Below are 23,600 nucleotides of genomic sequence, written 5' to 3'. Positions count from 1 at the left end.
AAAGGAGGAGGGAGGGGCAATTAAATTTTTAGGGTTAGGGTTAAGGAAGAAAGAGAAAAAGAGAATGATATTTTTATGAAATTATGAACAAAAATTTAATAATTGATCATTTTTGTCGAACGAAACTTATCTTATATGGGTATAACTTTAGTTTCAATTTTTCATGGTCAGTTTTGTAAGCGTCTGAATCTTTCATGGTCAGAAATGCCTATTTACTCTTATGATAATAAAACTCTTTATTTTAAGAGTTAAAAATACTACTTAAGCAAATACTTAAATATATATAAAGTATAGATTAACCAGCCTCCCATTGATTGTGTCACATAAAGTTTGGTGTTCTCACACCAAGTTTGGTGTTGCCACACTTAACCCATATAAGGTTCACCCCATGGCAATACATTAGCAACATGTTTATTTTATTTTATTTTGTCTTTCCTTTCATTTTGTTTTTAATTTTGTTGGTTTTATTTGAATGAATTTCTGCCTTATTTCCTTATTTCTACTAGACAATCATGATTATTACTATTTTCATCACCACTATTTTTTCTTTGTTTCTTGAGAACAAGCAACCATTCTAAGTTTAGTGTTGGAGGCTATACTCTACATAGCCTAAAAGTATGTTGAAGAGGAAAATAATGACAATGAGAACTAAGATTGTTGACTTCTATTTGTTTCCTTCATTTCTAATTATATGCATATGTTATCTTGTTCTATCTTATATAATACATTTGTGAGTCTTGATAGTCAAGTGCATATCATTACTTATCCATCACAACCCACAATTATAATTGTGCTTTCTTTTAAATGTGGGCAAGGATCATGTGCTAAGAAAGAACAAAAAGAAAAAGAGATTGATCATAAAGTGCAAGACAATGTGAGTTTGAAAGGCTAAACTAACTAAGAATGTTCAACACAAGCTGAGCCAAATTTCTTGAGGCCTTAGTCTAGTGGACTATTATGGGATCTTTACACTTGACAAAGCCTTGAAGGAGCAACATGTAATGGGAAAAAAAAGGGAGTTGAAAGAGAAGCCAAAGGCTCTGAGTACCACTGACTAAGGATCCAAGTCAAGTGCTTGTAGTGCTTATGTATCAAGCAAAATCTTGAAAACAAAACATTTAAAGTCATGGTTAGGCTCAAGGTGCAAAACACCCCCTTCAAAAAGAAGAGAGAAAGCCAAAGGCTTTGAGCACCAATGATGGAGAATGTTAAAAGGATATGTGATAAACCAATATTTTATGGTTTATCTTGTGTTTATTTGAGTGGTTTCATCAAGTCTTTACCCACTTATTCATATGATTTGCATGATTTTACAATCCCTTCCTAGTTTTGTTTTATGGTTGAAAACTTGCTTCCTAGAGATCTTTAATTTGTATATTTTAATTCTCCTTTATACCATTCGATGCCGTGATCCGTGTGTTAAGTGTTTCAGGCTTTATAGGGCAGGAATGGCTTAGAGAATGGAGAGGAAGCTTGCAAAAATGGAAGAAACACAATAAACCAAGGAGATAACCAGCGAACATCGATGCGCACACATGGCTCACGCAAGCGCGCGATACGGAGAAATTCGCAGCGACGCGTGTGATAAACCACTATTTCATGGTTTATGTTGTGCTTAATTGAGTGGTTTTTATCTACTCTTTACCCACTTATTCATACTATTTGCATGGTTTTACATTTGCCTTCCTAATTATGTGTTTTAATTGAAAACATGTTTCTTTGGACTTATCTTTGCTAATATTAATGCTCTGTTATTACCATTAGATGCCTTGATATGTGTGTTAAGTACTTTCAGAGATTACAGGGCAGGAATGGTGCAGAGGATGGAAAGGAAGCATGCAAAAGTGGAAGGAATACAAGAAGTTGAAGAAATTGCTAAGTTGTCCAGCCTGACCTCTTCGCACTCAAACGGCTATAACTTTAGCTACAGATGTCCAAATGACGCGGTTTTAGTTGCGTTGGAAAGCTAACGTCCGGGGCTTCGATTTGATATATAATATGCCATAGTTTCCCTGACGCTAGGTGACGCGACCGCGTGACCCATGCGGCCGCGTCGCAGTGACAAAAATCAGCGTGTTTGAATTCGCAACCAGCGAATTCTGGGCTGTTTCTGACCCAGTTTGCGGCTCAGAAAACACAAATTAGAGGCTATAAAGTGGGGGAATGCATCCATTCATCAACAAGCTTTCATATTCACAATTTTAGGAGTTGATGTATTTTTAGAGAGAGAGGTTCTCTCCTCTCTCTTAGGATTAGGATTTAGGATTTCTCTTAGTTTTAGGAGTGCCTCTAAATCCCAGGTTCAATGTTCTTTTACTTTATATTTATCTCTTATTTTTAGATACTTTAATGCTTATATTAGTTATGTTGCCTATTTGGCTTATGCTACATTCATGTTATGATTTTCTTTGAATTAATATTATTTGAGGTATTTCAGTTATTATTGCTTTCTTTTATTTACATGATTATTGCTTCCCATCTGAAGGCATTTTTATTCCAGTAGATTTACTTTTTCCCTTTTGGTTTTGGTTAAGAAATCAGTAACTCAGGAGTTATCCAATTCAACAGCATAATTGATAATTGTTATCTTGCCAATTGAATTGAACTTCAATAATCCCAATCTTTTCTTAGGAAATAAATAGGATTCGAAGATCAAACCAATTTATCCCTTGAACTTCCTTTGCTTTAATAAAGGTTAACTAAGTGGAATTAAGATTCAACTTCCATTATTATTGATAAGGATAACTAAGTCTGGACTTCTAATTTCTCATACCTTGCCAAAAGTTTATTTTACAGTTATTTATTTATTTTATTTGTCATTTAAATATATCTGTGCTCATTGCCCAAGCTCCAAAAATCTCCAATTTACAAAACTCATAACCAATAATAAGAACATACCTCCCTGCAATTCCTTGAGAAGACGACCCGAAGTTTAAATACTCGGTTATCAATTTTAAGGGGTTTGTTACTTGTGACAACCAAAACTTTTGTAAGAAAGGTTGATTGCTTGGTTTAGTAACTATACATACAATGAGAGTTTATTATAACTTCTAAACCATCAATCTTCCGATTCTTTCAGCGTGCGCGTGCCTGACGCGTACGCGTGGGTTGGAGTCTGCACAAGGACGCGTGCGCGTGACACACCAAAACGACCAGCGACGCGCACGCGTGACTGACGCGTAGGCGTGACATGCGTGATCTGCAGAAATAACAGAAAATGTTGGGGGCGATTTCGGGCCGAGTTTTGACCCATTTTTTGGCCCAAAAATACAAAATAGAGCCAGGAAACCTGCAGAGACTCAACACACATTCTCATTAGCATAGTTTTAGGTTTTTAGATCTGAATCTAGAGAGAGAACTACTCTTCCTCTAGGTTTTCTTTACGTTCATAGTTCTATAGTTTTATGTTTTTGCTTTGGATATTGAAGAGTCATCACTTCCGTTGAAGATACTATTCTAGTTTGTTTCCTTACTCTTTTATTTATTCCATATTCTTAATTCTTGTTTAAAGTTACAATTGGATTATTTTCATGGATTGTTAATGAAAAGGATTACTTTTAGTTTTAATTAATTTGTAGTTATTGTCTATCATGTCTTTCTTTTATTCCCTTTTTAATTCTATGTAAGTAATTTTCATGTCAATGGAGTAGATTCCCAACTTGACATGGGGGTTGATTAAAAGGAGGCACTTGAGTTGGAATGCTTAAGTGATTAGTTAAATTGGAAGTTGTTGGCTAAATTCTGTATTTACTAACGCTAGACCTTCCCAAGGGAGAGGACTAGGATTTGCAAATAAGAGTTAGCTCAATCACTTGACTTTTCTTTATTTAGTAAGGGTTAACTAAGTGAAAACAACAACCTCTTTATACTACACTTGAGAGAATTCCAACAAGGATAGAACTTCCAATTAATCATTCCCCCAGTCAAGGCTTTTTATTTTGAATAATATAAATTCCTTTTAATTTTCATTGTACTTAATTACAATTATTTATTTTCTGTCATTCAACTCTCAAAATTCTCGGAAAACTCCTGATTAATAACTTAGCACCCTTTCTAGCAACTCGTTGGGAGACGACCTGGGACTCATACTCCCAGTATTTTTATTCTAAATTTTTGTGACAACCTTTCTAAATTGATAAGGCAGATTTTTGCTGGTTAAAGGCTATACTTGCAACGCTGTTCTTATATTATAATCTCTTAATTGGTCTAATTTCTGCCACGCATCAATTTTTGGCACCGTTGCCAGGGAGTTGCAATTGTGTGCTAAATTATTAATTAGTGTACATATTTTTATTTTATTTGCATATTTTATTTTATTTTATTATCATGAGCTGTATGTTTCTTTCATTGAATGACGCGTTCGTTGCCTGATCCGAGCTTAGCCGCATTTGATCCTGAAATTGAAAGAACTATTTCACGTATTAGGTGAGCTCGGTGTCGGTTAGCCTCTGAGGGTGGTAAAGTGATTGTTATCAATTCACCAGTCTCATCTGAGGGCGAATCTGAACCGCCATCTGAGGAAGAAACAAGCTCCTTTACTACTGATTCAGTTGATTCACGTGCAGATAACATGGAAGCACCTAGGAGGATTACTCTCCAGGAAGCTGGAGCCCTAGATTTTACACTGCAGCCGTATCAAGTGCATCATCCAACTCTGGCTACAGATTTTGAGATGAAGACTGCACTAATCAACTTGATGCCTAAGTTTCATGGCTTACCTGCTCAGGAGCCCATCAAGCACCTCAGGGATTTCCAGACAGCCTGTTCTACTGTTAGGTGTCATGGTGCAAATAAAACTTCTATTCTGTTAACCGCCTTCCCGTTTTCTCTTGAGGGAAAAGCAAGGGAGTGGTACTACTCCCAACCTGAAGCAACTGTCACCAACTGGGATACGCTCAGGAGAAAATTCTTGGAAAAATACTTTCCAGCTGAAGTTATAGATAGATTGAGGAAAGAGATTTCCTGCATTGTACAAGGTGAATCAGATACTCTCTATGAGTACTGGGAGCGCTTTAAGAACCTTCTGGACGCATGCCCCCATCACATGATTGACAGGCTAGTGTTGATCAGCTACTTCACTCAAGATATGAAGCCTCGGGATAAGACTACACTACATGACAGTCTATGGTTTGTTTTGTGTAGACTTGTTTCAAGGGTCAATTTTGGGCTTCTATGAGGAGTACGCAAAGGAGTGAGAGTATGCATGCATTCTTTGATAGATACTTACATTGCAAGACTATCTTGGTGTAGTTCGTCCACGAGTTCAACAATGTTCTTGGAAACAAGCAGCAGAAGGAACTGGAGGACGATGTTGTAGACTCAAGAGGAGTAATCCCATGTGCAACTAGCTCAGCCATTGAGAGATAATTTCAACAAGAGTACTGGTGCACGTTGTGATTTAAGAAACTTGGTATGGCGAAATAGTGATTTCAACACTTCTTCACAACTCCGATGCAACTAACCAGCAAGTGCACTGGGTCGTCCAAGTAATACCTTACGTGAGTAAGGGTCGATCCCACGGAGATTGTTGGCTTGAAGCAAGCTATGGTCATCTTGTAAATCTCAGTCAGGTGGATTAAAATGGTTATGGGATTTTGATACTTAAATTATAAATAAAACACAAAATAAGATAGAAATACTTATGTAATTCAATGGTGGGAATTTCAGATAAGCGTACGGAGATGCTTTGTTGCTTCTGAACCTCTGCTTTCCTATTGCCTTCTTCCAACCATGCGTTACCTCCTTCCATGGCAATCTGTATTGATCCTCTCGAATAAAAACAAATCCATATGCGCTATCACCGCACAACTAATCATCTGTCGGTTCCCGCTAGCGTCGGAATATGACCATTGTCCTTTTGCACACTGTCACTTGTGCCTCACATTCGCAGGTTTGAAGCTCGTCGCAGTCATCCCTTCCCAGATCCTACTCGGAATACCACAGACAAGGTTTAGACTTTCAGGATCTCAGGAATGTTGCCAATGGTTCTAGCCTATACCATGAAGACTCTGATCTCACAGAATGGAATGCTCTGTTGTTAGGAAAGGCAACCATGCGTCATGAACTAGGAGGCCAAGAGATATACACTCAAGCTATTGCATATAGAACGGAAGTGGTTGTCAGGTACGCGTTCATAAGTGAGAATGATGATGAGTGTCATGGGTCAACACATTCATCAGTTTGAAGTGCGAGTGAATATCTTAGAGAAGAAGTAGGCGTGAATTGAATAGAAAAACAATAGTACTTGTATTAATTCATGAAGAACAGCAGAGCTCCAAACCTTAATCTATGGGGTGTAGAAACTCCACCGTAGAAAATACATAAGTGAAAGATCTAGGCATGGCCATGAGGCCAGCCCCCAAACGTGAACATACAAGTTCCAAAGATCAAAATACAATAGTAAAAGGTCCTATTTATAGTGAACTAATGGCCTAGGGTTTACAGAAATAAGTAAATGATGCAAAAATCCACTTCCGAGGCCCACTTGGTGTGTGCTTGGGCTGAGCATTGAAGCTTTCACGTGCATAGACTATTCTTGGAGTTAAACACCAGCTTTGGTGCCAGTTTGGGCATTTAACTCTAATTTTGGTGCCAGTTTGGGCGTTTTACGCCAGAATTCCTTGGGCTGACTTTGAACGCCAGTTTGAGCCATCAAATCTCGGGCAAAGGATAGACTATTATATATTGCTGAAAATTCCAGGATGTCTACTTTCCAACGCAATTGAGAGCGCGCCGATTGGGCTTCTGTAGCACCAGAAAATTCATTTCAAATGCAGCAGGGTCAGAATCCAACATCATCTGCAGTCCTTTTTCAGCCTCTGAATCAGATTTTTGCTCAGGTCCTTCAATTTCAGCCAGAAAATACCTAAATTCACAGAAAAACATAGAAACTCATAGTAAAGTCCAGAAATGTAATTTTTATTTAAAAACTAATAATTATATACTAAAAACTAACTAAATCATACTAAAAGCTACCTAAAAACAATGCTAAAAAGCGTATAAATTATCCGCTCATCACAACATCAAACTTAAATTGTTGCTTGTCCCCAAGCAACTAAAAACAAAATAGAATAAAAAGAAGAGAATATACAATAAATTCCGAAAACATCTATGAAGATCAGTCTTAATTAGATGAGCGGGGCCATTTAGCTTTTTGCTTTTGAACAGTTTTGGCATCTCACTTTATCCTTTGAAGTTCAGAATGATTGGCATCAATAGGAACTCAGAATTCAGATAGTGTTATTGATTCTCCTAGTTCTGTATGTTGATTATTGAACACAGTTACTTTATGAGTCTTGGCCATGACCCTAAGCATTTTGTTTTCCAGTATTACCACCGGATACATAAATGCCACAGACACATAAATGGGTGAACCTTCTCAGATTGTGATTCAGCTTTGCTAGAGTCCCCAATTAGAGGTGTCCAGAGCTCTTAAGCACACTCTTTTTGCTTTGGACCACGACTTTAACCGCTCAGTCTCAAGCTTTTCACTTGACACCTTCACGCCACAAGCACATGGTTAGGGACAGCTTGGTTTAGCCGCTTAGGCTAGGATTTTATTCCTTTAGGCCCTCCTATCCATTAATGCTCAAAGCCTTGGATCCTTTTTACCCTTGCCTTTTAGTTCAAAGGGTTATTGGCTTTTTCTGCTTGCTTTTTTCTTTTCTTTTTCTCTCTTTTTCTCTTCTTTTTTTTTATTTTTTTTGCATAAATTTTTTTTTCTATTCACTGCTTTTTCTTGCTTCAAGAATTAATTTTATGATTTTTTAGATTATCAATAACATTTCTCCTTTTTCATTATTCTTTCAAGAGCCAACAATTTTAACATTCATAAACAACAAATTCAAAAAATATGCACTGTTCAAGCATTTATTCAGAAAAACAAAAGGTATTGCCACCACATCAGAATAATTAAACTAATTTCAAGATAGAATTCGAAATCATGTACTTCTTGTTCTTTTGCAATTAAAAACATTTTTCAATTAAGGAAGGTGAAGGATTCATAGGACATTCATAGCTTTAAGACATAGACACTAGACACTAATGATCATGTAATAAAGACACAAACATAGACAAAACATAAAGCATATAATTCGAAATAACAGAAAATTAAGAACAAGAAAATTAAAGAATGGGTCCACCTTAGTGATGGCGGATAGTTCTTCCTCTTGAAGATCTTATGGAGTGCTTGAGCTCCTCTATGTCTCTTCCTTGTCTTTGTTGCTCCTCCCTCATAGCTCTTTGGTCCTCTCTGATTTCATTAAGGATAATGGAGTGCTCTTGGTGCTTCATCCTTAGTTGCCCCATGTTGGAACTCAATTCTCCTAAGGAGGTGTTGATTTGCTCCCAACAGTTTTGTGGAGGAAAGTGCATCCCTTGAGGCATCTCAGGGATTTTTTGATGAGGGACTTCCTCATGCTCTTGTTGAGGTCCATAAGTGGGCTCTCTCATTTGCTCTATCCTCTTTTTAGTGATGGGCTTGTCCTCTTCAATGAGGATGTCTTCTACTATGACAACTCCAGCTAAATTGCATAGGTGACAGATGAGATGAGGGAAGGCTAACCTTGCCAAAGTGGCGGTTTTGTCAGCCACTTTGTAGAGTTCTAGAGATATGACCTCATGAACTTCTACTTCCTCTCCAAACATGATGCTATGGATCATGATAGCCCGATCTATAGTCACTTCGGATCGGTTGCTAGTAGGAATAATGGAGCGTTGGATGAATTCCAACCATCCTCTCGCCATGGGTTTAAGGTCATGCCTTCTCAATTGAACCGGCTTGCCTTTGGAGTCTCTTTTCCACTGAGCTCCTTCCACACATATGTCCATGAGGACTTGGTCCAACCTTTGATCAAAGTTGACCCTTCTAGTGTAGGGGCGTGCATCTCCTTGCATCATTGGCAAGTTGAATGCCAACCTTACATTTTTCGGACTAAAATCTAAGTATTTTCCCCGAACCATTGTAAGCCAATTTTTTGGATTCGGGTTCACACTTTGATCATGGTTTTTGGTGACCTATGCATTAGCATAGAACTCTTGAACCATTAAGATTCTGACTTGTTGAATGGGGTTGGTGAGAACTTTCCAACCTCTTTTTCGAATCTCATGTCGGATCTCCGGATACTCATTCCTTTTGAACATGAAAGGGACCTCAGGTATCACCTTCTTCTTGGCCACAACTTCATAGAAGTGGTCTTGATGGACCTTTGAGATGAATCTCTCCATCTTTCATGACTCAGAGATGGAAGCTTTTGCCTTTCCTTTCCTCTTTCTAGAGGTTTCTCCGGCCTTAGGTGCCATAAATGATTATGGAAAAACAAAAAGCAATGCTTTTACCACACCAAACTTAGAAGGTTTGCTCGTCCTTGAGCAAAAGAAGAAAGAAGGAAGTAGAAGAAGAAAAAAATGGAAGAGATGGAGAGGTGTGAGTGGTTCGGCCAAGGGGGGGAAGGAGTGTTTATGATGTGTGGAAATGAAGGAGGGATGAGGGATTTATGTAGGAGTGGAGAGAGGGTAGGGTTCGTGTATTAGGGGTTTGGTGTGGGAGGGAAAGGATTTGAATTTGAATTGTGAGGTGGGTGTTATGGGGAAGAGTGGTGGAGGTGATTGGTGAAGAGGTGATGGGGAAGGGAAATAGAGGTGATTGGTGAGGGGTATTTGGGGAAGGGTGTTATGAGAAGGTGTGAAGAAGAGAAAGAGAGAGTTGAGGTAGGTAGGGATCCTGTGGGGTCCACAGATCCTGAGTTGTCAAGGATTTCTCATTCCTGCACCATTTTGGCATGTAAACGCCCCTTGGAGTTCCAATCTTGGCATTAAACGCCAGGTTGCTGCCCATTTCTGGCGTTTAACACCAGCTTTTCTTCTCTTTCTGGCGTTAAACACCAGTCTGGTGCCCTTTTCTGGCGTTAAACGTCTAGAATGGTGCCAGACTGGGCGTTTTAACACCCATTCTGCTACCCTTACTCAAGCTATTGCATATAGAACGGAAGTGGTTGTCAGGCACGCGTTCATAAGTGAGAATGATGATGAGTGTCACGAGTCATCACATTCATCAGGTTGAAGTGCGAGTGAATATCTTAGAGAAGAAGTAGGGGTAAATTGAATAGAAAAATAATAGTACATGTATTAATTCATGAAGAACAACAGAGCTCCACACCTTAATCTATGGGGTGTAGAAACTCCACCGTAGAAAATATATAAGTGAAAGGTCTAGGCATGGCCATGAGGCCAGCCCCCAAACGTGAACATACAAGTTCCAAAGATCAAAATACAATAGTAAAAGGTCCTATTTATAATGAACTAATGGCCTAGGGTTTACAGAAATAAGTAAATGATGCATAAATCCACTTCCGAGGCCCGCTTGGTGTGTACCTGGGCTGAGCATTGAAGCTTTCACGTGCATAGGCTATTCTTGGAGTTAAACGCCAGCTTTGGTGCCAGTTTGGGCGTTTTACGCCAGAATTCCTTGGGATGATTTTGAACGCCAGTTTGGACCATCAAATCTTGAGCAAAGTATGGACTATTATATATTGCTGGAAAGCCCAGAATGTCTACTTTCCAAAGCAAGTGAGATCGCGCCAATTGGGATTCTATAGATCTAGAAAATCCATTTCGAATGCAGCAGGGTCAGAATCCAACAGCATCTGCAGTCCTTTTTCAGCCTCTGAATCAGATTTTTGCTCAAGTCCCTCAATTTCAGCCAGAAAATACCTGAATTCATTGAAAAATACACAAACTCATAGTAAAGTCCAAAAATATAATTTTTATTTAAAAACTAATAATTATATACTAAAAACTAACTAAATCATACTAAAAACTACCTAAAAATAATGCTAAAAAGCGTATAAATTATTCCCTCATCAAGTATACCAATGACATATTTAGGAATGTCCAAACAGAGTTTGGGAAGAAGGCTGATTGCAATATTTGCGTCGTTTATGAACAGGGTGAGTCGGCCTAGGTAAAAGTGTAAGAGGAAATATTAGCCTATGAGAAGACCCGGTATATTATGTACAACGTCCATTTTGACCATTCAACTCATGAGGTTCGATGTGAGTGCAACTTGTTCGAATGTATAGGTATACTGTATTGCCACTGTCTTATAGTACTTTCCTCTTACAAAGTGAATAAAGTTCCTTCCTGCTATGTTCTTCCTCGTTGGAGCAAGAAAATAAAGCGCAAGCACACCTACATTAAGAGTAGCCACGACGTAGACATTCGGATGAGAGCCACAAGTTATTCAGAGGGTTGTGTGCACACTTCTACAATGTTACGCGGGAATTTGTGAATGGTGACGATGAAGCAGACATGTTGCATGCTGCTCTGGAAGATACAAGGACCAATCTAGTTGATTACTGTGCCAAGTTGCGGAATAAGACTGTCGCTGATGCACACACTAGCGTTATCCCAAAGACTTCCTCCGTGGTGGCCATAGAGGACATTCAAAGTCCATCAAAGATAACCACAAAGGGTCGGCCAAAAGGTAAAAGGCTCGGATATGAGTTGAAAAAGTCGATCAAGAAATCCATGCAGAGAAAGCGAAATAGTTTAGGCCAGCTAAATATCGTAATTAATTTAAAGCTTCACTTTTAGTACATAGTTAATTAATAAGATAATGAATTTTTGTTGTTTGAGTTTGTTTATTTCAGGATAATCGTGTAGAATCTTGCGAAAACATAGATTTGGATGCTCCCGCTCGGCAAATTGGTTTGCAAGGACTTAGTGAATTCATGTCTCTGTTAAACTCTTTCGGCAATACTTAGACTATTTTGGATATAGAATCTGCTATGTTATATTAGAGGTCCTTTTTGTTAGTTGTTCCAACTCAATATGTATATTTGATGGTTATTTCGTAGTGCGAGTTGTTGATGGTCATATGTATATGAAACTGGTATTCTGTGAGTTTGGCTTCTCGCTACGTGCACATGACCTGCGTATTTCTATTTTCTATGTGGTTTGACTAGTTGTAGGCTAATGTTAAATGAATTCATGTTGTGTTCGAGTTATCGGAAGAATACAATAGTGATTACCTTCTTCATTACGGAATTACTTGATACATAATCTGGATGTTCAATGGAATAGGGTTGTAGATGGTTATTTTGATTCTGTATTGGACGGTTATTTTGTAGTCATACTTGACTACATTTAACAATGGCTAAAGACACCCAGATATTTAACTTCGTGTGTGTTCACATGGTTACCCTAATATTACCTCTGGTAATTGTTTGACTGCTTTTGGTTTAACTAATTACCATTTGAGAGACTCTAAATGTTGAATTCACTAGGTACTTAAATGGTTATTTTGTAATAGTCTTGGTATAGAGTGTGTAATCAGTTACAAGCAGTAGAGGCTGGATGTTCAATTCCATAGGCTAGCAGATAATTATTTCTATTAGTACCCAGATAGTTATTTGTAATAGTCTTGGTGTAGTGTGTGATATCAGTTACAATGAGTAGAGGCTGGATGTTCGATTCCATAAGATAGCGGATGGTTATTTCTATTGTTACCCAGAAGGTTATTCTTAACTAATAGCTTTTACACTTTGCTAATATCTTGGAATAGAATCAGAGTAGTTCGAGAACTAAAAATGTTATTCACTATGAAAATTTATCCTGTCTGTTTTAACAAAACTCCACCACGAAAACACGTAAACAATGTCAAAAAGGTATTTGTGGTATTAAGACTAAGTACATCTATTTCTTTCTCCCATTATGGTTCTTCCACACATGTAATTGTCTGACCGTTTCATAAATGTCCTAGTGCTTGGTGTTGTGAAATGGTGATTTAACCTCCTTCTTCTTGTTTCTTGGACGGTTGTGGCGTACACGTTCATTATTTTGTTCCAACAAAGTTCGCACATGTTCAATTGATTCATTATGTGCTCCCATGACAATATCCACCTTGAGATCCATTCTCATTGCCCGAAGAATATCCTGTATGAAATTTCCATTGTGAGGGCGATGTTCGGAGTGTCAAAGTAACATGAAACGCAAATAACAAAATTAAAACAAAGCGACTGGGTAACTTACATCGTCCTATTTATCTAGTTTACAACCTTCAGTCTATGTCTACATGAATTTAATGACATAGATGCCACAATCCCAACTACATAATTAAGTAAGAATGGTCCAATCAGGATGATATCAATGTTACCGCAACTGTGAATGGATAAATTTGTGGGGTGTGTTGCTTGGTTCTACTTACCCATTCGGTTGCATAGGGAGTTTGGCATATGCAAAACTTGGGCCATTTGTACTGCGTTCGTATGTCGGGATGGCCACTTTGGCCATGTCTTCAATTAGTCACCCCTGTAAAATACTGCGTTTGTATGTCGGGATGGCCACTTTGGCCATGTCTGTAAACAACGGACACGGGGTGTCTTAGCTTACCGCATATGCATCTAGTTTCCTCCGTTCATCGTTGGGTGCCTCATCATGCAGACTATCGATTACCAACACCCTCTTCCTTGCTAGTCAAATGCATACAACCACCAATGATCTTTCGAACACATTAGAATAAACCATTGCAATAAGAACTCACAAATAACATGTTCAACTATTAACAACATGCTGTGAGATGCACAACAAGCAGATTATACCCTTCACAAGTGAAACAATCTTCCCCATTCATGGTGAATTGAACAAACAAATCCCTTTCCAAATGAAATGAGTACGATGCAATAAGTCCATAAAGAAAATACATGAGACAATGTCTAACATATTCAACACACACCTAACAAATTAGGTAGAATAAATAAACCGGACAAATATGTTCTCATCTAAATATGGTTACCATGTACTACATAAAATAGAATGATGTCTCATCCATTTTCTCTTGGCTGCCTTCACTTTGTCAAAGAATTTGGTATCCTCTTCGAAGTTTGTAACCAAGCCCTCATACACCGGAACTGGCCCGTTATGGAATGAATCCAGGTTATGCTGTCGTGTCACTGTTTCCTATTGTCAAAGCAGTAGTCAGTTATGCAACAGGTATCGTAAGATTACGTAAAAACTATAGTCTTCATACCAATATTTCCAAACACACGCAGTAGAAATCACGTTTGAATCACATAGCCTGTGCATCGTTAAATGTGTAGAACATCCATTGAATGATCTATGTGGTAAAATTAAGATGCATGATATCAGGTATATGGAGAACAAAATTAGTGTACCTACAACATGGAGTTCAATAACTTACGTTGCTATTGACCCAACCACGTGCTTTCAAAGTCCATAGATTCCTCCTCGACGGCTGAAGATGTGGCTTAACTTCACAGGTTGCCAATGGCTTCTCTTTGTTAAGTGAAGAGTCTAGAATCCAACCCGGACCTTGTTCTCCTTATGCTCTCCTAACCTGATATTCTTAATGATCGGATGTACTATTGTGATAGGGGGCGTGGCCAGTGACTTCTCAAGCTGTGTCAATCTAAGGGAAAAGCTAGGCTTTTCAGGGCTAGGTGTGTGACAACGTGACTTCTTAGGCATGATGGTCTGGAGGGGTTCCATGTTTATTGGTCTTGTGTTCCTACCCTGTTCAACATTTTCTCAACTTTTGGATACTGCATGAAGTTCAAGTCAAAGTCTCTACATCGAATGCAACTATAGTTAGATAACACAATTAGTATGCGGATTGAAATCACAGAAAAAACAAGATATGACCAATTGACATATACCACAGATGTTAACCCATAGAACTTGCCTGTCAAAATCGTATTCAGTAACTTCCACAAGTACTGTAGATGGTGTAACTGGATCCTTTTCCTGTGTAGCTGACGGGTTTGCCTCCTTATTTAGCTGCTCACCATGTTGGTTCCATTTGTCTTGAAATAGGCGGTGCCTTCTTCGACAAGTGGGTCATTATCGTCATCATTGGAGTCTGCAATAACTACAGGTCTCTCCTTGTGCTTCGGGGCTTTAAGTGCTGTTTAGCTGTCTTTTCAAGATTTGCCTTTGACGACGGGCAGCTTTTTGTACGTGCCTATTCTGGTCTCCTAGGTTGTAAACGAGCATGTTACAAATTCCACACACAAAATAAGGACAACAAGAGGGAATTCAATTAAAAATATAGGCCAGCTAGGTTCCAAGATGAACATATACATCACTATGTCCATATCCATCCATAGACAATGAGATTTGAACATCCAACAAATTTAACATAGCACCAAAACATATTCAACATCCAACCTCAACACAATTGGTATTTAATCTAAGTAACTAATTTATGAAGTCAACCTATATCCACAATAAGATGCACTCACCTCTTGTGCCGCTGTATGACTTTCAGGTACTTTTGTTTCAACTGACCTAGATGGCGGTTTTTCTGATGACTTACAGTGCCCACTTTTAACGGATCTATCCTTGCTTTCCTGTTAACATCCATCGATAAATTCATATAACGCCCTTATTATATTAGACATACAATCACACTTATGTTAATAATACAAAGAGTAAATTACCAATTCCGTCCTCAAATTATCAAAACGCTGACAAAAATAACCTCCACTTTTGTTAACGACAAAAATACACCTAAAATATTGAAAAATGCTACAAAAATACCCAACTGTAAATAAAAATATATTCCGTTAATAGAGTTAGCTGAGCTATCAAATGGATTCTGTTATACCCTTTCCTCTGCTTCTCCTTTATTCTTCCTCACTCCCTCCCTTCCCAAACCTCCCAGAAAGACCTTACACCTCACCCTCTTCACTCTCACTTTGAATCTATGGCTGTTGCCTACCGATCTTCTCTGTCTCACGCACTCACACCTCGCTCCCCGCTCATTTTTTTCTTCTTCCTTCTTCTCACTTTCACTTCTCCAGCACACAGAATAATTACTCATCAACTCACGTCGTTGTCTCTTTGTCTTCAACGGCAGAACCTCGTTGTTGCCACTGTTGCATACTCACTACCCTTCCGTTGTCGTCAGAAGAGGATCTCACAGTTCCTTTCCCTCTTCACTCTCTCAGCAGATCTTTCGATCTTTCCTCTCAGATTTGCCATCACCATCACTGCTTGCTCACCGCCTCTCCATTGCTGTCAGAAACCTGTCTTGCAGCGCCTTACTCTCCTCTCTCGCAGTAAGCAGTGGATAGTCCCTCTCTCTCTAGGGCAGTGAGGAGCTCTCTCTTTAGCTTCTCTCTTTGTCATTATTTCTCTTTGGATTCTATTTTTATTAGATTATTAAAAAATATAATGAAAAATTGTAGAATTGATGATTATGGATGATTATTACTAATTATGGCTGATTATTACTGTGGCTGAGATGAAGAGGGTGAGGCGTAAAGTCTATTCTAGGAGGTTTGGAAGAGGGAGGGAGTCACTGAGATGTTGCTTATTGTTGTTGTAATTGCTTTAGGGAGTGAGGAAGGACGAGAGGAGAGGACAGTATCACCGCAGGTGCCGTCGTTGAGGAGAGAGAGAAGCAGAACAACAAGGAGAGAGAAAGAGAGAGGCGGCGAGAGAAGAATCGAAGAAGGAAAAGTGGATGAGCAAGATGACAGAGCAAGACTATTGTCGTACTTGAGGGAGAAAACCATGGAAGAAGAGGCGACATCGTATTTCAGGAGAGAAATAATGATGAAGATGTTGTTGTTGCAAGAGCTTCATCTAGGAAGATGATGTTGTTGTCGTTGTTGCAATTTCGGAGTGACTGAGATATGTTGTTGTTGTTGTTGTTGCAGCTTGCAGCAGCTTCTGGGAGGTTTAAAGGAGGAAAAGAGTGATAACAGATGATGTTTATTTTTGTTGTAGTTGCATTAGGGAGGGAGGGAGTGAGGGAGAATGAAGAAAAAGCAGAGGAAGCGGTGTAACGGAATCTATTTGACAGCTCAGCCAATTCTGTTAACGGAATAGATTTTTATTTATGGTTAGGTATTTTTGTAGAGTTTTTCAATATTTTAAGTGTATTTTTGTCATTAATAAAAGTGGAGGTTATTTTTGTCAGCGTTCTGGTAATTCGAGGGCGGAATTGGTAATTTACTCTAATATAAAACATCCAAAGGATATAGGAGCATGCATCTAGTTTTGAAATTATAAAGAAACACTTCAAATTACCATATTATCTAACCACCAATAGCTTTAATGTTGTAAGCACTATAAATTCCAACAGACACATTACCTTGTGTACCACTCTGGTCTTGCATTCCCTCTTTCAGCTTTGTTTTTTGGATGGGAATTCTCTATGGTTCTTCTTGGTTTAAAGTTTGGGTCGTCAACCACTTTTGCCTTATCTCTAATGGAACCCTAATAGGAAAAGGTCAATTGAGGTTAGAAAGTAATCGTCTAAATTCCCCAGTGGAACATTGTTCCTATTTTAGAAAACTATTCATTGGTTAAGTGGATTAGCATATAACAAATAATAAATCATCCGGGTTAGTACCTCAGCAAGGACATTAGTTGCCTTCTTGTCAAGTTCTGCAACACTCCATGTAGTGACCCATGGCTCTGGTTCTAGACAGCGATCTAGTAGACCATGCTTCAGTCGCTGAAAGTATAACAGCTGGATGGCAAGGTTGAAAGGTTAAGTGGTGCACCATAAAAGCAAGTAGGATATATAAGCAGTTAAACATTTAAAGAGACCATCAGAGCGAACATGCAGCCACCACAAGTTTCATGGTTCTTAGTTTTGAATTTTTCTATTGCTAGCTCTAACTACTTGAATGTCTTATGTGCCCAATTGAATATGCTGGGGTTGGAGACATCCAAAATTGGAGGTATGTGCTACGGAGATATGGTCTGTTGACTCGTTGGGTGATCATCCCATTGATATAGCATGGAGAACAACACGTCTCGACTAATTTCTATTAACAAACAGAATACACGTTATAAGCAAATTGAATCAAAACTGATTACCGACGAAATGCATTTTTTCCATCCGAATGCTATTCAGCAAATCAACTCAGAGCACGTTCTTCCCTGTCAGGAAACAGTGAATCATTAGTCTTGCCACTTACTACACGTTATCATATTACCATAAGTACAAACCTACCTAACCACATCAAGATCTCGACACACACTGCATCATGGCACTAATATGAGTAATCAATAATTATTCACGCCTTATCAGCTTAGCAGATGAACTAATGTTGTGCAATTTTTTAAAAACCAACTATCAATCACAACGTAAAAAGTCATTCAATGACACAATCAACCGCTATAGCAAACAGGCAAACAACTAAACACCAAGTGAAATAATCATCTGGCTAAGTAAGCAATCTTAGTCGAACATCCACAGTCAAAATGTATCATACTACACTACAACATTTATTGGCTATTGCAACATATGTTCAAGATAATACTTAAAAAAAGTTGCCTAATATATATAAAGGTAACTTTTTATACTAGTAGTAATAAAATAGTATTATAACAACGAATTTTTAATAACACACCATAAATGATGCTATTGATAAATTAGGAGACACTTATTAAGTGTTGCTCTATTAAATATACAAAAATAACTATTATAAAAATAATATATTACTTTTCTTAAGAGTTGTCTTTGAGTTTATTTCAAACTTCACTTCTTAAGTGTTGCTTAAACTTTTTAATATTTCTTAAAAAAATAAAAATAACTCAAACGACAAGGCTAACTATTATGCGGAGAAAAATGGAAAAAAGAAAGAAAGAAGAGTCTCTCGTTGCTAGCAAAACCCAACCCTAATGAAATCCATAACCCCAATCCATTCCAAATGATTCATTCCTCTCTGGTTCTTCAATCCATTCGATGATGACGCGCGTTCCTTTATTGAGCTTCGATCTCAATCTCTGCTCGCGAATGTGATTCGATCATTGAGCTTTGATCTTCTCTGCTCGCGAATGAGCTTCGATTCTCTGCTCGTTGAGCTTCGATCCTCTACTCCTCTTCTCATTGAGCTTCGATCCTCTCTGCTCGTGTTCATCACCGCCGGTCACTGTTCGATTATCACTACTCGTGTTTTTTGTAAGATTCTCGTTTTTGGCATTATTCTGCAGGTACTGATGATTCTACTGTTCTTTCTCTATTCTATTTTAGCACCTTTTTGTGTTTTGAATCCTAATTTTTGGTTAAACTTGTTGCTGTGTATATTAATTTTAAACTTGTTCCTCTCTATTTCCTCTTTGAGTTCGCTTTCTATTTTCATCTTCACTTCTCTGCAATATCGCCGATGTTAGAATCGGAGCTTCACGATTTATCCGATCACGCCGATTACGCCGCTTCGCAGCAATAAGTAACACTATTTCTCTATTCCTCTCCTTTCACTTCACAATTTCTCCGGTTCCGATTCGATTGCATTTCAATTAGGGTTGCACGATTCAATTGAATGCTTCACTATTGGATTGCTTTCTTAACTTTTATCATTCCAATCACAAATTTAACTGAGTTGATGTTTTTTTAACATATATAATTTGATTAGGGTTCTGCTAGCATCATGCTGCGAAGCGACAGTACTAAGGTGAGCTCGCCTCATAAGCGGGATGATGCTGAGATTGTGTTTTTGAAGGACAATGTAGCAATTCATCCAACGCAGTTTGCATCAGAAAGAATTAGTGGAAGACTGAAGCTGTTTAAGCAAGGCACTTCCTTGTTCATGGTGATCATTTTCTGTTTGCTCTTATCCGTTTCGTTCGGTCTAGTGTATTGTTCGTGCTAATGTGTTCGTTTTTGCTTCACTTTAGACTTGGGTTCCTTACAAAGGCCATAGGTCAGAGGCGAGCCTTTCTGAGAAAGGTAAATTCGCATTTGGTGTAGACTGGATGAGTTTATTATCCTGTGCAGTGTGGTGTATTAATATGCTAAAGTTTTTTCCATTTATTGGTTAGAGAGAAGCCTTTACACCATAAGAGCGGTGCCCTTCACTGACATTAGGTCCATCCAGAGGCATTCACCTGCACTTGGATGGCAATATATCATTGTTGTTCTATCATCAGGTGAAGCTCTTGTGATGAATCTAAATGGATTTTTTCTGGGGTTACATTTTCGGTAGCATTGATTATGTAAATAAAATGTATAGGATTCTCTCATCAATGGAGACTTGCTTTTACCTTGAGTAGGTTTAAATATTTGTGGCTTTCTATACCCTTCTGTTTTTGACAATTCTATCTGGTGTGAATAAAATCTTCGTGCAGGACTTGCTTATCCTCCACTGTACTTCTATAGTGGATGAGTAAAAGAATTCCTTGCTACAATTAAGCAACATGTTCTTCTTCTGAGGTTAGCATCCAGTATTCCTTTTTATTTATTATGTTAAAGTCATTATCTTTTACAGGTAAGTGATTAGCTATATGATGAATTCTCAGATCCGCCGAAGATGCAAATGTGTTCCTTGAATCCTAATTGATTTTTATACAGCAGAGGCATATCCAGATCTCGATTTCTGGAATTTGGATTTTCCTTGTTCATCTTTCTTTTGTGGTGGTGTCGGGTATGAAAAATCCACTGATGACTATTTAATATGCAATGCTAGACCTAAAATACGCAAGTGCTACTGCATGCATAGTTTCAACAAAAATTGGAACCAGTTTTGAGTCTGAATCATGATTCAGTGTATGCAAAAAAATAATGGTTGTAACATGTGGGAAGTGGGGACCACCTTGAAGGTAATAAATCTTTTTAAATAGTTTGATACCATGAATTTTGTTACTCAATTCTAAGACTAATCCAACGGTTCAATAGTGCTTGGTCAAAGCAATCCATAAGATCTTGTCTCCTTCAATTCTCTTTTGGGAAATATTTTTTGTAATGAAAAATTTACTTGCAAACAAGTCATGTATGCATTTATTTTTATTTTTGAAAATTTAAAATTATAAAATTCACTTAAAAAGGATTAAAAGCTTTATAATATCCCATTCTTATATACTTTGTTTCTATATTTACTTTATAATTGTTAAATTTTAATGTGATTCTTTTTCATTCAAGTTATTATATAACCAAAATACCAAATTTCCATTATTGAAATTGTATGGAAAAGAATAATTTTCAAGTATTGCTGAAGTCAAAATTTTATTATTTCTGCTAGCCCTTATTTATTGCCCTCTGTCTGGAATTTTCTATAGCACTGGATATAATGATGATCTCCCCTCTCTCCTACATTCATTTCTACAGCCCTTTATCACAGCAAGATCTTGTCAATTAAAAAATAGCAATGGAGAAGAGATAGCTTCCTGAAGCTGATGAAAAAGTTTCTTAACTTGTTACTTTGATATGCTCAATTTTTGTTGTTGGATTAAAGTGGTTCAAGTATCTATTTCAAAGTTTCATGCAATTTCGATAACAAATTTCGGAGAACTTCTAAAACCACTTTTTAATGAGGTAGCAAGAAAAGTTGCCGGATTTGGTCCTGAATGATAATAAATCATGTATTTATAAGAATTAAGATGGTGACTTCTAGTTTTGCTTTAACAAATATTCTATTAGAAAAACTACAAAAAGCACTGCTCATGAATATATATATTTGTTAAGGGGAATACATAATTTAATATTCATATATAAGAAACATCCCCAGATGTGAGGTCCTGTTAACCTCCACTCTTGTTGTTTAGAAGGAGTTTTTTAGATCTATTTATTGCTTTTACATCTATAGTATTTAATATCATAAAGAAATTTTTGTTATAATTTTTCAGTTTTAATGATAAGTTGCTTATTTTTTGTTGTGTATTATTTGCAGATTTAGCATATAGGACAAGTCAAGCATGGATATAAAATATGCAAGTAGATCGACATCTTTTTGATAAATATTAATTACTATTTTGTTATGACAATTATTGTTAGACAAGAATTTTATTATTTTGTTGAGAATTATTGATGAACATGTATTTGAAATACTAATTGAACTTTTTAATATCTATTTTAATTATAATTTTATTATTAGTTATTTTTTCTCTTATAATTTTTTTCTATTGTGCATAAATTTATTTATTAATTAAAAATAATTACACATATATGAACTAAAAAATTTATTGTAAATTTTATTTTTTTGTATTTTTATTACAAAAATAATTTTTATTTTTATCAAAAGGGCAACTCTTTTATTAGTTGCATATTTTGAATATTAGACAACACTTGTATGGTTGCATATCCAAAAGAAAAAGCAACACTTGAATAGGTTGCATATCCAAAAAAAAGGCAACACTTGTATAGATTGCATATCCAAAAGAAAAGGCAATACTTTAAAGGATTGCATATTCAAAACTAATAGGCAACACTTCAAAGAATTGCAAATTCTAACTTATAAGCAACACATAAAAGAGTTACATTTTATTGCAAATAGGCAACACTTTTTAGTAGTGACCAAAATACCAGAGAAGAGACAACACTGCAAAAGTGTTGTCTCAAACACACTTTTGAAGTGTTGTTGTTTTTCAACCAAAGGCAACACTTACCAAGTGTTGGTTTCAAAAGCATTGCTTTTGAAACAAAAAAGTGTTGCCTTGATCTAAGGCAACGGCTGCATATGCAACGTCGCCCAAAAACGTTGCCTTAGGTCCAAAAGTATTGCCATAGATCAAAAGCAACATTTTAGCAATTTTTAGACAACACTTTTTAAATGTTGCCTCAACCTGAAAATGTTGTAGTGCTAACAACGTAAAGGTGTGAATTATTAGCATATTACAGTTTTATTTTGGATTAAAAACACAAACAAATATTACCACTGAATTCCATAATCTTATACGCATAATTTTTGCTGAAATTATAATTAGGCTTCCATAGCATTCATAACCAAAATAATACGTCACGAAATAAACAACTACAAAAGACCTTCTCATGTTTGTCTCACAGTGTCTTACATAATCATACATCCCAGATGGATAGAATTTCAAAGTAAATCACATGAAACACAAACACATGAATTAAAGAATGCTAAAAAATGGTCCCTAAACTCAAACAGATTTCAAATATTACCATATATGTTCTAAGGGGAAAAAATTGGAACTCAACAATGGTATAATAAGAGTAGTGAGCAATGTGAGTAATTAAGTAAACAACCAAAAACTTGGTATAATAATCTTCCTGGAAAAGAAGCAGCCAAAATTGAACATCCAATGTCAAGAAGTAACAAAATAAGCAAGTAATAATGTGTAGAAAAAGCATATTACACTTTCAACTGTGATTAAAAATCTAACAACCAACCCCAACCCAGCTCAAAAACTTTATATGCAGATAGGTGTTACCACATTATAATTTGGATTGCAGGTTATTTTGAAACTGAACAAATGAAACCACTTAAACCATATTTTTACAAAATCAAAAATACCTAACGGGTAAATTGAATGACAATTCACATGTGACAGAAAAGTAGGTGAACTAACAGAAGCAAAAATTTTGTCACAAGACTCAAATAAATTTCACATTCTTGTTAAAAATTTCAACCATCTATTCACATAGTGAAATAACCATCCCTTTTTCCATGCATAAACAACTCATACTACAACAAATTTAAAAAATGTGCTTGAAACCAATCGGTGACTTCCTACTACTAGAGGATAGAACATACCTGAATTCAGTCAATCATTTAAAAATAAGACGTCAAAAAGAGGCTATTCATCATCATTAACCTGTCACTATGTTAATCAACACTTTCGGAAGTCAAACAGATTCAACAATGAGCACAAGCAGCACAACCGTT

The 23,600-nt window shown here is 37.0% G+C and overlaps 1 long non-coding RNA gene and 1 other non-coding gene across 2 annotated transcripts; one reads left to right on the top strand and one right to left on the bottom strand.

The window, feature by feature from the left end:
• Positions 1–4,942: 4,942 nt before the first annotated feature.
• LOC112731554 (small nucleolar RNA R71) lies at positions 4,943–5,046 on the bottom strand. Its single transcript, XR_003167327.1, has one exon. It is a non-coding gene; the product is annotated as a small nucleolar RNA R71 (small nucleolar RNA).
• Positions 5,047–19,413: 14,367 nt separating this feature from the next.
• LOC112729273 (uncharacterized) lies at positions 19,414–20,172 on the top strand. Its single transcript, XR_003166449.3, has 4 exons — positions 19,414–19,568; positions 19,654–19,705; positions 19,798–19,905; positions 20,104–20,172. It is a non-coding gene; the product is annotated as an uncharacterized lncRNA (long non-coding RNA).
• The last annotated feature ends 3,428 nt before the right edge of the window (positions 20,173–23,600 follow it).

The sequence above is a fragment of the Arachis hypogaea genome, chromosome 12 (assembly GCF_003086295.3).
Source record: "Arachis hypogaea cultivar Tifrunner chromosome 12, arahy.Tifrunner.gnm2.J5K5, whole genome shotgun sequence".
Taxonomy (NCBI): Eukaryota; Viridiplantae; Streptophyta; class Magnoliopsida; order Fabales; family Fabaceae; genus Arachis; species Arachis hypogaea.
The sequence above is the reverse complement of the archived record's forward strand: the minus strand, read 5'-3'. Positions and strand labels throughout refer to the sequence as shown.